The sequence below is a fragment of the Pholcus phalangioides genome, unplaced genomic scaffold (genome assembly GCF_987345545.1).
Source record: "Pholcus phalangioides strain wild (caught in Gottingen) unplaced genomic scaffold, Ppha-v1.0 ptg000027l_1, whole genome shotgun sequence".
Taxonomy (NCBI): domain Eukaryota; kingdom Metazoa; phylum Arthropoda; class Arachnida; order Araneae; family Pholcidae; genus Pholcus; species Pholcus phalangioides.
In genome coordinates, this window is record NW_028301617.1 from 12,346,832 (window position 1) to 12,360,888 (window position 14,057).

General features: G+C 41.3%; 1 long non-coding RNA gene across 1 annotated transcript in view; it reads right to left on the bottom strand.

Moving 5' to 3' along the window:
* Positions 1 to 9,879, bottom strand: part of LOC149068451 (uncharacterized) — a 128,721-nt gene extending 118,842 nt beyond the window's left edge. The window contains exon 1 of the long non-coding RNA XR_016195195.1: positions 9,675 to 9,879. This is a non-coding gene — a long non-coding RNA (uncharacterized LOC149068451). The remainder of the gene's footprint in view (positions 1 to 9,674) is intronic.
* Positions 9,880 to 14,057: the final 4,178 nt, after the last annotated feature.

The following is a 14,057-nucleotide window of genomic DNA, read 5'->3' on the forward strand; positions in this document are numbered from 1 at the left end:
CTGGAATTATTTCTTTCATTTACTGGGAATTATTTCTGCTGGATTATTTCTTTCGTTGATTCTGAATTTTCATGGGTGAAAAAAACTGTCGGGCAACAATGGTTCTTTCGCCTCAACAATAGCGTTTGGAATGTTTAATTTGTGCTTACCGCGTTTCTACCAAGGGGCTGTCAAGTATTACGTCATCATCGATGGGGCGGGGGGAGGGGGTTTCCGATTTGATGACTTTTGATGACAAGGGGGAGGGGGGTTTGGATGATGATGCTCACGTCATCAACCATCCTTTATGAAAATATGAAATATTCTTAATGGCACCTTTGCTGGGAGCACCAAAAACGAGAAATATATTTCACTAATTTGTGGGCACCTGAACTAACATTCTCCCTATTGATAAGTCCCCTACAGAGCCACTTGAATGATCTCTAAATGTTTCGCGTATCCTTCAAGTGCTCCGGAATTGTTTCCGGGCCGCTTAAGTGCTCCGGAACTGTGCAACGCATCACTCAAGTGATCCGTAATTATGCCACGGATCCCTTAAGTAATGTGGGAATGTTCCGCGGGTGACTTGAATGATGTAGAACCACACCGGGGAGGGGGGGGGTGCTTAAGTGCTCTAAAATTGTGTCACATGTCACTGCAAGGGAATCTGTAAATGTGCCATGGATTGTTTAAGTGTTCTGGAACTGTGTCGCGGGTTACTTAAGTGATCTTTGAATTGTGCCACGGGTCATTTAAGCGATTTGTAAATGTACCGCTTAGTTCATTTTTACAAAATTGGGTTCGAGTGGGCAAGCCACATCACGAAACCTTCAGGGTCACATTTGGTCATCGAGTTAAGGGTGGTGGAGGCCCCCCACTCCCGCGTACGTTTCTGATCCCACCAATATGTGTTAGGTGGCAGTGCTGACGAAATTTTGCTGACAGGGGAGGTCAAAAATGGCCAAAAAATTGCTTACGTAACACTTGCACGGCCCCTTAAAAATGAGTTTCAGACAAGTTTATCACTTTACAATGATATGTTCACTTCATATTAATGCCTCCAGTATAGAAATAAAACCCGGGCTGCAGGGCCGTCTTAACGCATGGGCTCGCTCGGGCAAGGCCCGAGGGTTCTCAAGTACAGAGGGATTTCGTGAAAATGAAATACGGTTGAAATTTACGAGTGTAAGCATGTAAATTTACAACCAAGTAGAAAAAAAATCAACCTCAGAAAAATCGTTTTTCCCTCAGTCCCATGATGCTCTCAAGATTGCCCTAAGGGTCGGAAACGCATTACAAAAAAAAAGGAGTACCAGAAGCCTATAGCACACATTGTGAAAACTAACAAAATTCTACTAATTGACATTCAGAATGCAGTTTACATTAAAAATACTCTTTATAGATTCATATTTCATAAAAATAGTGAAAAGTTCGAAATTTCACGTATAGACGGCGCTGTATCGTTTGCATTCGATTGAACACTTGAAGACGTGAACCGGACCAGTAATTCGCAAACCAGGTTAGAAAACGCATTTTAGTCATATTTCGTATGGCTAGGCATGTAATTACCGTATATACTCGTGTACAAGCCGAACCCCCCCCCCCACTTCAGGACCACCAACGCCGCAATAAATTGAAAATCCGTGTAGAAGCCGACCCCAAAATATCCGTGCATCATCTTCATCTGGGGTGTCATCGCCATTGTCACTTTCAAACAGGATATCACCTTCAGTTCCGTCCATCGCATTGCTGATGCAACACTTTTTGAAGGATTGGATGATAATTTCGGTGGAAACAGAATTCCACGCCTCATGTACCCATTGGCACACTAGGCCAATGTCAGGTTTCTTCCAAGGCACCACCTTTTTGTAGTTTCTTTATCATCGGAACCATAGACTTAAAATATAAATAGACCGCGCACGCTATTCATAAAACTTGTCGAACGTGAAGAAAAGATGAGCAGTATTTTCGGGGAAAGAAAAGGTTCTGCGCTATTACATTTGGCGCGTTTTCGCAGAAGCTAGGATGTTGCTGTAACGAAATTTGACTCAATTCGATCAAGTTGATGAAAACTTTCCTTCATTTTTTCAATGAATTTCACTCATTTTTATGTGAAATATTTAGGGAGTATCAGATTTGAAAAAATAAATTCTATAAAATAAACAAATATTGGAAAACGGAATTTTTTTATTTTCCATTAAGGGATAATTCTTAATAATTTCTTAACACATGGGTTTTTAAATTTTTATTGAATATATAATATTTGAAGGAAGTGAATATAAACAGTATAAATTTCATGAAATAAATTTTTTTGGCACAGTTTTTAATAGCTTTCTAAATATCTATACACACACAGGAAACAAAATATTGCATACAACAAATATATAATGTTTATGTTACTGTAAATTTGATAAATCCGTAGTGCGCGTTACCTTCAAAAATTATGCACAATAGTTGGTAAATATATGCATAATTACCAATATTTTTAGTAAGTTTGATGAATTTCGTAGCATTTATCACTTTTTACGAATGAATCGAATAATTCTCAAAATGAAGTTAGTAAGTTTGATGAATATGGAAAAAATCCATGCTGAAATATCACTTTATTTCAACAACTTCGTTCTGCCCGTATGAGATGCGTGCACTACACATATTTCGCCATAAAAATTAAATTAATAATAAATGCGAAGATAGAGAGAGATTTTTTTTCATCGGCTTAGTTCATGTTGGCTTTTGCTGTATTTATCAGCATATGCAAACATAACCGTTACGAAGAGGGGTAAAAATACTATTATTTTTAGAGGTTGTTATGCATTTTTATGCAAAACTGCAATTGTCTAGAGGGGGGGGGGGAAGTTTTCCTCACATTCTATTTAAATAGAATATTTTTCATAAATTTATCCTTCTGAAAAGCATATTTTCTTCCAAGTTGAGCAAAACTCGAATGAACTCACCAGCTCGCCAAATCTCGCCAAATCTTGCGGAGACGTATATTTCAGTTAAAACTTCATAAAACTCACAATTTCAATCATTTATTGCCAAAAATTCTATTAAAACATTTAATAATGATTTATGACATTTGAATTTTACCAAAACTTGGAACTTTAATTGAATTAAATCCAAAATGGAATCGTTAAAAACTGAGACTACGTCAGAAATCCATTGAATCGTCAATTTAATATTCCAATTTTTAATTTATAAGAAGGGGAATAAGCAAAAAAGTATTCCTTTGTGAAAGGATAATGTTCCTCCTTTCCTAAACCGTTCCGAACATCCGAAAGCTGCACACGTGGTGACCATTCTAATGAAAAATAAGACAGCACTTGGAGATCGTCATACGAACAGCCATAAGGAAAGCATTGCCAGCGAGATTCCCTGACCAGCCTTTCGACTGGAGTCACGTGACTCCGGATCTTTGCTTCACATTGTAACCCCTCGCGCGCACTCTATAGTATTATTACTCTGTGATCGGAACTCATCCATTCGATCCACAAATGCCTCAAATAGTCTTTGAAAGGCTTGTTAATGCTCACATCTAAAGGCTGTAAAATCGACGTTAGCCCACCTGGTATCAAAGCCAATGATGTTTTCGATTTCTTTGCTTCGGCTTTGACATTATCGGTTCTGTGGGGTTTGAACATATCCCGTACCAATAATGCCGGTTTCTCGAACACTGCTCCGGGCCTTTTGTTCCATATTTCCTGGATCCATTGTAGAATGCCCTCTTCATCCATCCAGCCCTTTTCTTGGGCTTTCACGATCACTCTTGGTGGGAATTTCATGTTCGGAGGAATTTTCTTCCTTTTGAAAATCGCAACTGGAGGCAATTTCTTACCATCGGCCATGCACGATAGCACGACCGTAAATCGTGTTTTTTCGTGCCCAGTTGTTCTAACAAAGATGGTTTTTTTCCCCGAGTTCATCAACAGTTCTATTGCTTGAAAAATCGAAAGCAACCGGGGTTTCGTACATATTACCGATTTGTGAGAGTTCAAATCCATGTCTTTTTCGCAGTTCAATTATGAACTTAAATGAACTTAAATTTATGAACTCAATTCTGCTTTCCAATTCTTCTGGGAGTTTTTGTGCGATCTTTGTTCTCTGGCGTAAGCACAGGTCGAAACGGTTCATGAAACGAGTACACCAACCTGAGGATGCATAGAACTTTTCTGGATTTGTGTCTTTGAATTTAACACTCTCAGCTAGTTTCGATGCTTTCAGACGAATGGCTGTCCCTGTCACGATTGTACCTTTCAGTCTGAGGTGCAGCACCCATTCATTCAATTCCTTTTCAAGTTCAGGGAACACCGATACTTTCCCTCGAAGAGTCTTTTTTGTCTTTCGCATGGCTGAAATTTTCTCTTTCATTTTCCGCCATTCTCTCACTTGTTTCTCATTGACGTTATATGTCCGAGCTGCAGCACAGTTATTGTTTTCTTCGGCGAATTTGATAACTTTCAGTTTGAAAGACGCATCATACGCAAATCTTTTAGCTTTCTCCATTTTTGATCGTCGACACTTACTGATACAACACTAGATCAATGATTTTTCTGTGGGTAATCACGACACACACTTGTACTGCCTGGGAAAAAATTACCACGTGGATTTAACCCGAAAAGTACTAACACAACCGCCATCTATCTATAGCTACAAAAATCACTGATGATTTGCAATGCCATCTATCACTACTAATTATTAGCGCCATCTATAGTTACAAAAATAACTATTGATTGCGGAGGTCGATATTTTCTCGTCAAAAACTGACCCGAGTATAAGCCGACCCCCCCCCCCCACTTTAGGATTCGAATTTTCCAACAAAAAAACTCGGCTTATGCACGAGTATATACGGTATTTATATAATCATCATTATCATATATATCGTCCTTTTGCCGCAAATCACTGGCGAACCGTCGATCCTAAAGGCATATAAACTGAAGAGCCAAAAAAACTGGTACAGGCATGCGTATGCAAATAAAGAGATATGGAACCAATCAGAGTACGGCGCTGCGGTCGGCAACGCCTATATAACACAACAAGTGTCTGGCATAGTTGTTAGATCGGTTACTGCTGCTACAATGGCAAGTTATCGAGATTTAAGTGAGTTTGAACGTGGTGTTATAGTCGGCGCACGAGAGATGGGAACGACATAGCATCTCCGAGGTAGCGATGAAATTTGGATTTTCACGTACGACCATTTCACGAGTGTACCGTGAATATCGGGAATCCGGTAAAAAATTAAATCTACGACATCGCTGCGGCCGGAAAAAGATCATGCAAGAACGGGGCTGACGAGAATCATTAAACGTGACAGACGTGCAACCCTTCCGCAAATTGCTGCAGATTTCAAGGCTGGGCCATCAACAAGTGTCAGCGTGCGAACCATTCAACGAAACATCATCGATATGGGTTTTCGGAGCCGAAGATGTACCCTTGATGACTGCACGACACAAAGCTTTACGCCTCGCCTGGGCCCGACAACACCGACATTGGACTGTTGAGGACTGGAAACACGTTGTCTGAAGAGTCTCGGTTTCGATTGCTTCGAGCTGATGGACGTGTACGGGTATGGAGACATCCTCATGAATCCATGGACCCTACATGTCAACAGGGGACTGTTCAAGCTGGTGGAGGCTCTGTGATGGTATGGGGCGTGTGCAGTTGGCGTGATATGGGACCCATTATACGTCTAGATACGACTCTGACAGGGGACAGGTACGTAAGCATCCTGTCTGATCACCTGCACCCATTCATGTCCATTGTGCATTCCGACGGACTTGGACAGTTTCAGCAGGACAATGCGACACCCCACACGTCCAGAATTGCTACAAAGTGGTTCCAGGAACACTCTTCGGACTTTAGACACTTCCGCTAGCCACCTAAATCCCCAGACATGAACATTATTGAACATATCTGGGATGCTTTACAACGTGCTGTTCAGAAGAGATCTCCACCCCCTCTTACTCCTACGGATTTATGGGTAGCCCTGCAGGATTCGTGGTGTCAATTACCTCCAGCACTACTTCAGACATCAGTCGAGTCCATGCCACGTCGTGTTGCGGCACTTCTGCGGGCTCGCGGGGACCCTACACGATATTAGGCAGGTGTATCAGTTTTTTTGGCTCTTCAGTGTATTACTTCCAATTCAAAAAATTATCCAAATAGCTTATGGAGGTCAGATACGTCATTCGTGTTGCAAGGGGTTGTATAATTTTCTATATACGGTCGAATCCCATTATAACGGACTCCAATAGACCGGAGAAATTAATTCGTTGCAATGAAATTTTGTTATAAAGGAATTTCAGGTTTTTTTTTGGTTTTTTTTTTTTAGTGTTCCTCCTATGCAAACTTATCTGGGGGATTAGAAAACTTTTCGTTAAAACGAGATTTTTTTCGCTATAAAGGTATTCGTTAAAACGGGATTGGTTTTTCTGTCTGTATGTGTATGTTCTCTATACAAATCTACAATTTCAGACCGATCGTCGTCACAAATTTTGCATGCATACCAAACGGAACCCGACTTGAACGACAGGCTACTTTAAGAGTTCGTCAGAGCTGGGCAAATGCCCGGAAAAATTGTAGGGCAACAATGGTTCCTCGGCCTCAACAATCACTTTCGAAACGAATCACTTCGGTTACCGTGGTTCCCTAGCAATGCGTGTCCGACGTGCGTATGCCTTTATAATGGTTTGTCACTTCTTCAATCCTCCCAGAAATTGAAGAAAACCCGGGCAGCGCTCCGGGTATTATAGCTAGTTGAAATACAATATGGACACCGAGCCTTCAGAAACCCAATCGAAGAGTTTGTCGCCCTGTCTCTGCCAACGAAAAAAAATTCCACGTTTCTAGCTGCAATATTCACCGAGATATTCGACTTTGAAGAACGTAAAAAAAAATTGGGAAAAAACAGCATAAACTAACGGAAAATGCTTCCCCCTTTGAAGCGTGGGAATTGTTTTTGTTATCTTCAAGAGAGACAGGGCAAAAACTCCCTAATTGGGTTTTTGAGGAAAGGGTGTCCATGTAATTTTCTTTTTTTTTTATTTTAATAACTATACAACCCCTTGCAACATGAATGGCGTATCTGAATTCGAAGTACACCTCTACGATCGGCGGTTCGCCAGTAATTTGCTGTTCGAGGAGTTAGCCGTGCCCCGTATAGTGGAACCTCTCGATAACGGACACACGTGGGACCAAAAAATTTTGTCCGCTGACTCAGAGGCACGAGTGTTAACTTCATTTATACGACGTTTGCGATTGGTTGCTGTACATTTTAATGTTAAAAATGCATATGTTACTACAAAAGTGATACAACGGTGGTTATGCATAATCACCACCCATCTCTTCACAAACAAAGTTTGATTAAATTTCCCTACATTTATTACTTTTACCGGTGATTATGCATAATTCCGAAATAAAGTTGGATAAATGCATGAAGTCTGATAAACATGGAATTACTCTATAACTTTTTCTCTTCATTGAACCAGTTAATGGTTTCTACATGTACATGATACGTGCACTGCGCATATTTCGCTATAAAAATTGAATTAAATTAAAGTGAATGTGAAAAGACGATAAAAACCATGCAACATTATACATTATCATGATAACATTATCAGTCTTGTAATGTTGGCTTTCTTCACATGTTACTAACAAACGAAAACCCAATATTACCATTTGAATTCGCCAATAGTTATGTTCAGTTTAATTTTGTTATTAAATTGACCGAAAATTAATAAATTATTAAGAGTTTGGAAAACCATTAGTTTGCCTGGTTTGCCAGAGAGTCCGCTATATCGAGAGGGTCCGCTTACGGGTTACGGCGGAGTGAAATACATTAAAGCCCCATTCTACGGAACAGAGGATCAGAAAAAAAAAAAGTCGGTTAACGGGAGGTGTGTCTGGTAATGGAGACTGGAAATACATTAAAGCCCTATCTTACGGAACAGAGAATCAGAAAAAAAGTCCGTAAACGGGAGGTGTCCACTAACGGGGAGTGAAATACATTAAAGCCGCATTCTACGGAACCGAAGATCAGGAAAAAGTCCGTAAACGGGAGGTGTCCGCTAACGGGGAGTGAAATACATTAAAGCCCCATTCTACGGAACCGAAGATCAGGAAAAAGTCCGTTAACGGGAGTTGTTCGCTAACGAGGAAGTGAAATACATTAAAGCCTTATTCCACGGAACTAGGGATCAGAAAACCGCCCGTTAAGTGGGGGTGTCCGTTAGGAGAAGTTCCGCCGCATTAATATAAATATTCGGATTTTTGGATTGTGATGCTGAAAAAAAAAAGTCGGTTAACGGAAGGTGCCTGCTAACGGGGAATGAAATACATTAAAACCCCGTTCTACGGAACCGAGATCAGAAAAAAGTTCGCTAACGGGAGGTGTGCGCCAACTAGGGAGTTAGTAAATTAATAAATGAGTGGAATGCCCCGACATAATAGGTAACAGAAGACGCTCACCGAACTTCAAGGACGATCCTAGTGCCGAGAAACGATCGAAGGATGTGATATGCGAGATTTCTAAATTAATCATTGTTATCGGGTCCGATTGCCCTAAATCCATCTTTATGTGTTACTTGTTATTTAATAAAATTTCCGGGCACATCCACCCTTCGGGAGTTGTTCGGTAACGGGGAGTGAAATACATTAAAACCCCGTTCTACGGAACCGAGATCAGAATAAAAGTTATCTGTCTGAGAGATGTGATGTGGGGGTGTGTCCGGTCCTTCAAAGTGTCAGTATAATGATTTCAATTGGTTCACAAATATATTAAAGCCCTATTCTACGGAACCGAGAATCAAAAAAAAGTCCGTTAACGGGAGTTGTTCGCTAACGGGGAATGAAATACATTAAAAACGGGGAGAGAAATGCATTGAAGCCCTATTCTATGGAACCGAGGATCATAAGAAAAGTCTGTTAACGGGAGGTGTGCGCTAACGGGGAGTGAAATACGTTAAAGCCCCATTGTACGGAACCGAGGATCATAAGAAAAGTCCGTTAACTGGAGGTGTCCGTTAACGAGGGAGTGAAATACATTAAATCCCAATTCTACGGAACCAAAAAAAAGTTCAATGGAGTGAAATACATGAAGTCCTATTCTACGGAACCGAGGATCAGAAAAAAAGTTCGTTAAATGGAGGTGTCCGCTAACGACGGAGTAAAATACAGTAAAGCCCTATTCTACGGAACCGAGGGTTATAAAAAAAGTCCGTTAACGGAAGTTGTTCGCTAACGGGTTGTGAAATGCATTAAAACCATATTCTACGGAACCGAAGATCAGGAAAAAGTCCGTTAACGGGAGTTGTTCGCTAACGAGGAAGTGAAATACATTAAAGCCTTATTCCACGGAACTAGGGATCAGAAAACCGCCTGTTAAGTGGGGTGTCTGTTAGGAGAAGTTCCGCTGCATTAATTCGACAGCATCACAATTTCGGAGGAAAATGCACAGGAATAATTCGAATAATTATCGTAATAAACCACAGTCGAATCCCGTTTTACAGGAATACCGATACAGCGAAAATTTCGTTTAAACGAACACTTTCTCTATTTTCCCATATAAGTTTAGATAGAAGAAATTGAATTCCTTTATAACGAAGTTTCGTTACAACGAAGTGATTTCTCCGGTCTCTTGGAGTTCGTTATAACGGGATTCGACTGTGTTTCAAAAAATATAAAATTTAATTGTCACTTACCTCATGGTAATACAGACGCATAACTTTCGTTTCCTCCCTTGAATAATTAATTAATTAATTAATTATCTCGCAATTAGCATTAAATAACTTTCCGGAAAAATTCAAAATCACGCGCACGGAATCGGAATGTGAAGGCACGTTCGAAGCGCACGGTAATGCATAATGACAATAAATAATGATGATTATGTGGGGGCGACGAGAGGGAGACGGATGCACACACAACACAACACACGCACAAGCGCACGGCCGCACGCACGCACCCCTGTCCCGTCTACGTCATCCTATACAGGAGAGAGTTATTATTTATTATTTTTCCTCCTTCGCCAAGTCCGGCAGTTTTCGGGAAAAAAAGACGGGACGCGCACCTGTGTGCTCCTGCTGCATGTGTTCCGAGACGGGAAAATGCCATCCATGTCCCACCACTCTCCAGTCTCTCTCTCTCTCTAGCCACCTACCGTTGCACTCGTAACGCGCACGCGCCGATCCCGTGACGTCACCGGCTGTCGGGAACCGGGGGAGGGGCGAGGGGGAGATATTTTCCCGTGTTTATTTATTTATTTATTTTCGGGGGGAAAAAACATGTTTTTGGTGAGTCGGACTTTATTATTCCTGTCTTATCCAGATTTTTTTTTGGGGGGGAAAATATTTTTTCCGGTTTTTTTTTGGGGATATTTCTTCTTTTTTCCCCGTTTTTCATCACCGGAAGGAAAAAAATTTTTTCATGTTTTTTTTTTTCCCCTCCGTTCGAATCAAAAAATGGGAAAATTTTATTCAAAATCTCTTTCTCGGAGTGTATAAGTACGTTTTTTTTCGAATTTTCTCTTCCTTTATATAAAGCAGTGTTTTCCAAGGTGGGCAATATCGCCCCCCCTGGGGGCGATGAAAGGGTCCGTGGGTGGAGGGTCGGTAGAAGGTTTAGCATTGGATCTTGCGAGTCGGAGGGCGATGAAAAGAATGGAAAATTGAAAAAGGAGGCGATGTGTGGAACGAAAAGTTTGTGTTGGAGACGTATGCTTTTTTAAAGCAGAGGTCTTATAGTCGCGAGCACCGCCTGAATGAATGAACGCCAGGGTCTCTGCCACCGGACTTATCCCGTTGCCGAGATCTCTTCCAGCCCAACTTCGTGGCAGAGTCTGGAACAAAGTGAGTGCACCTAACAGTCTGAGTGTGTAGCTAGCGTTGTGTATGATGTTTCAGTGCTGTCATCTATACTTCAAATTGTGAGTGAAGTGTAATGATTGAATATTTGTAACGTTGTAGGCCTGTTGCTCTCTGTGGCGCGCGAGCACCGCCTGTACCCCATCATGACCAGAAGAGCACCCTTACGGCAAAGCTGACATTATATATGAATGCATAAAATCAGGATTATTTCAATAATTGAATGGAAATCCGTACAAGGTGTTCAATGGAGACTTTGATCGAGTGCTCACGAGAGCACCGCGGGTTGAAGATGCCTGTTTTAAAGTGATACAGTAAAAGTCCGTTATAACGACAGTTCACGGTCGGGGGGAAAATTTTGTCGTTATAACGGTTTTTCCGCTATAAACAATTTTTTTTTTTTCGCCGTAGGAACACGTAAATGAGTAAAAAACACAAAATCCCTATTTTTTTGAACTACTTTTGCTAAAATATGCATTTAAAATTAACTGTTTCTACATAATTTCAATTTCTGATTATTGCAACATTTTGCACTTTGTAGGATGCAGCACTTTCTGCAACTGGGTTATTCGCAGCACAATAAAAATGTCAAATAAAATTAAAGGCATGGGGGAATGATTAAGACCTATTGTCCCTGTGTCCATTTTTTTTCAAGATTCCGGGAAAAGAGGCGAGGGGGGGGGGGAGGATTTTTTTTTCCAAGGGAAATAACAGCGATGTCAAAACCAGAGGTCGTTCTCCACCTGCCCAAACAACACACCTACAGATAAAATGATATGCCGTTCCACCTCCTATATAGGTACCAAGATAAGATACAGCAGTGTTTGCCATCCTCCAACCTTTTCTTGCTGTCGCGGACACCCTGTAGTGGAGGTCAACGATATCCGCACCCCTTCTAGTACAGATCAATCCTTCGCCGATCGCCCCCCCCCCCATCCCCTGTAACGTCAGAGGGCACCACCCTCTCAAAAAATGCAAAATGAATATCATAAAAATTGACTAAATTACAATTTCACAGAGCCGTCAGCAAATTTTTAGCCATTTTTGACCTCCCCCCCGTCAACAAAATTTCGGGGGGGGGGGGGGCGTTCAAATATTACGTCAGCAACCCCCCCCCCCCGTCAGCAAAATTTCGGAGGGGGCAGCGTTCAAGTATTCCGTCAGCAAATTTTTGGCCATTTTTGACTCCCCCCCCCCCCCGCCTCACTGTCAGCAAAAGTCTCAGCAAACCTCTACTACTTCACCAAACACCAACTCTGGCCATATCGCTATATTGCAATTTACTGCCATTAGTGAGATGGGTTGGAAGTGAAGGCGCTGTCTATCGGTGATCGCCTCGGGTTCGTTAGGGGAAATATCTTATCTATATCCTCCCTTGGGTTCGAATCCGGGACCCAGACAACAACCTTCACGATGGTAGACGAGCATCTTACCACCATGCCACTCGGGCACTCAGCAAACCTCTGACTCCCCCCCCCCTCCCTTCCCCCGTCAGCAAAATTTACAAGGACATTCAAGTATTATGTCAGCAAATTTTTAGTCATTTTTGGCTCCCTCCCTCCGTCAGCAAAATTTCGGGGCGGGGGGGGGGGCGTTCAAGTATTACCTCAGCAAATTTTTAGCCATTTTTGACCCCCCCCCCCCACTGTCAGCAAAAGTCAGCAAACCTCGGACGCCCCTCTTTCCCGTCACCAAATTTCGTCATCAGCTCTGCCCCTGCCTCCTAACGCAGTGTTTCTTAACCTTTTTTTTTGGCCGTGGCCCCTTTGAACCACATTTTTTTTCTAGCGGCTCCCCATCTTAACAGAGTCTTCGCCCCTCATCTAGAAGCAAGATCCTTTATACGTATTGGATTGATTTTTTTTTCAGCGAATTTGTACTGAACGAAAATTTTGCATACACGATTGGTCTTCAGACCACTGGGCTTGAATTTATTGAGCTCCCCGCTAGTCCGAGTTCTATTCAGGGCCGTCTCAACATCATGGGCCCCCCTAGGCAAAGTGATGCTATGGTAGTCCCACACTTAGGTGGGAATAAACAGCATACATCATATTCCCTACTATTTTCAAAATTTATTGTACTATACAGAATATCATCAGGTGGGTTCACTTATGGACACGAGACCCCCCCCAGGCATGACCCCTTACAAGAGTGGGACTGAACAGCTGCAGCCCGGGGGAGAGCGCTGGTATGGTTTTCATCATTTCTTGTTTTTTCGCACTATAAATTTAATATAGAAGGGGTCAGTGAAAAATCTAGCCGGGGGCCTGCATAAAACCCCAACCCTAGGGAACCTGTTGTAAAATGTAGGCGGCGAGGCCAGGGTGGATCTATTCCCTAAAATGGCCCTGACTTTATGGGCAGTTTTGTTGGATTCTGTAAGTGTATAGTCACTAATATAAAGGCTTTTTTTCCTTCTCAGTTCTCTGCAGCCCTCCAGACCATCTGTCATGGCCCCTTTCTCCATTTCCTTGCGTGGCCCCTCTTGAAGTATCCCAGTACCAATGGGGGGGGGGGGCATATGGTCCCCGGTTGAGAACCAACGCGTGGGGGGAATTATAAATTTTTGATCGGGATCCCGAACAATAAAAATTTATTTTTTTAATGCAAAAATATTATAATATTATAAAATTAATATTATCAATTAATGTTATTAATTAACATTATTAATTAACATTATTAATTAACATTATTAAATATTTTTTAATTAAAATTTCGTAAGAAAATGCCCTTATATGTCATTGTAATCAATTTCTGTTAATTTCAATGAGACTAAGAACTCAAAATTTCCTTTTAAGAAATCCCTTGTGACCCACCCTCTAAGCCGTTTATGATAAACCCTTGTAGTAAGATAAAGCCTTTATGATAAACTCCACAGAATAATTCTTATTATTTTCTATAAGAATATTCCCCAGTAATTTATGAAAGTGGTCCTTCCAGAGAATATTCTCAAGGATATTTTAACGGCATTATAAATAGCAGGAGAATATTCTCATCAAGAACTTATAAGAATATTCTCATCAAGAACTTATAAGAATATTCTCATCAAGAACTTATAAGAATATTCTCAAGTTATTTATTATAGTAGTCCTAACAGAGAATATTCTCGAATATTCTCCTTGATGAGAATATTCTTCGAAAGATTATTCTCGAGGATTTTACATCTGTACTCCTACCAAACGGTACTCGTGAGGAGAGGAGCCGATGCTTACATGAATACGAGAA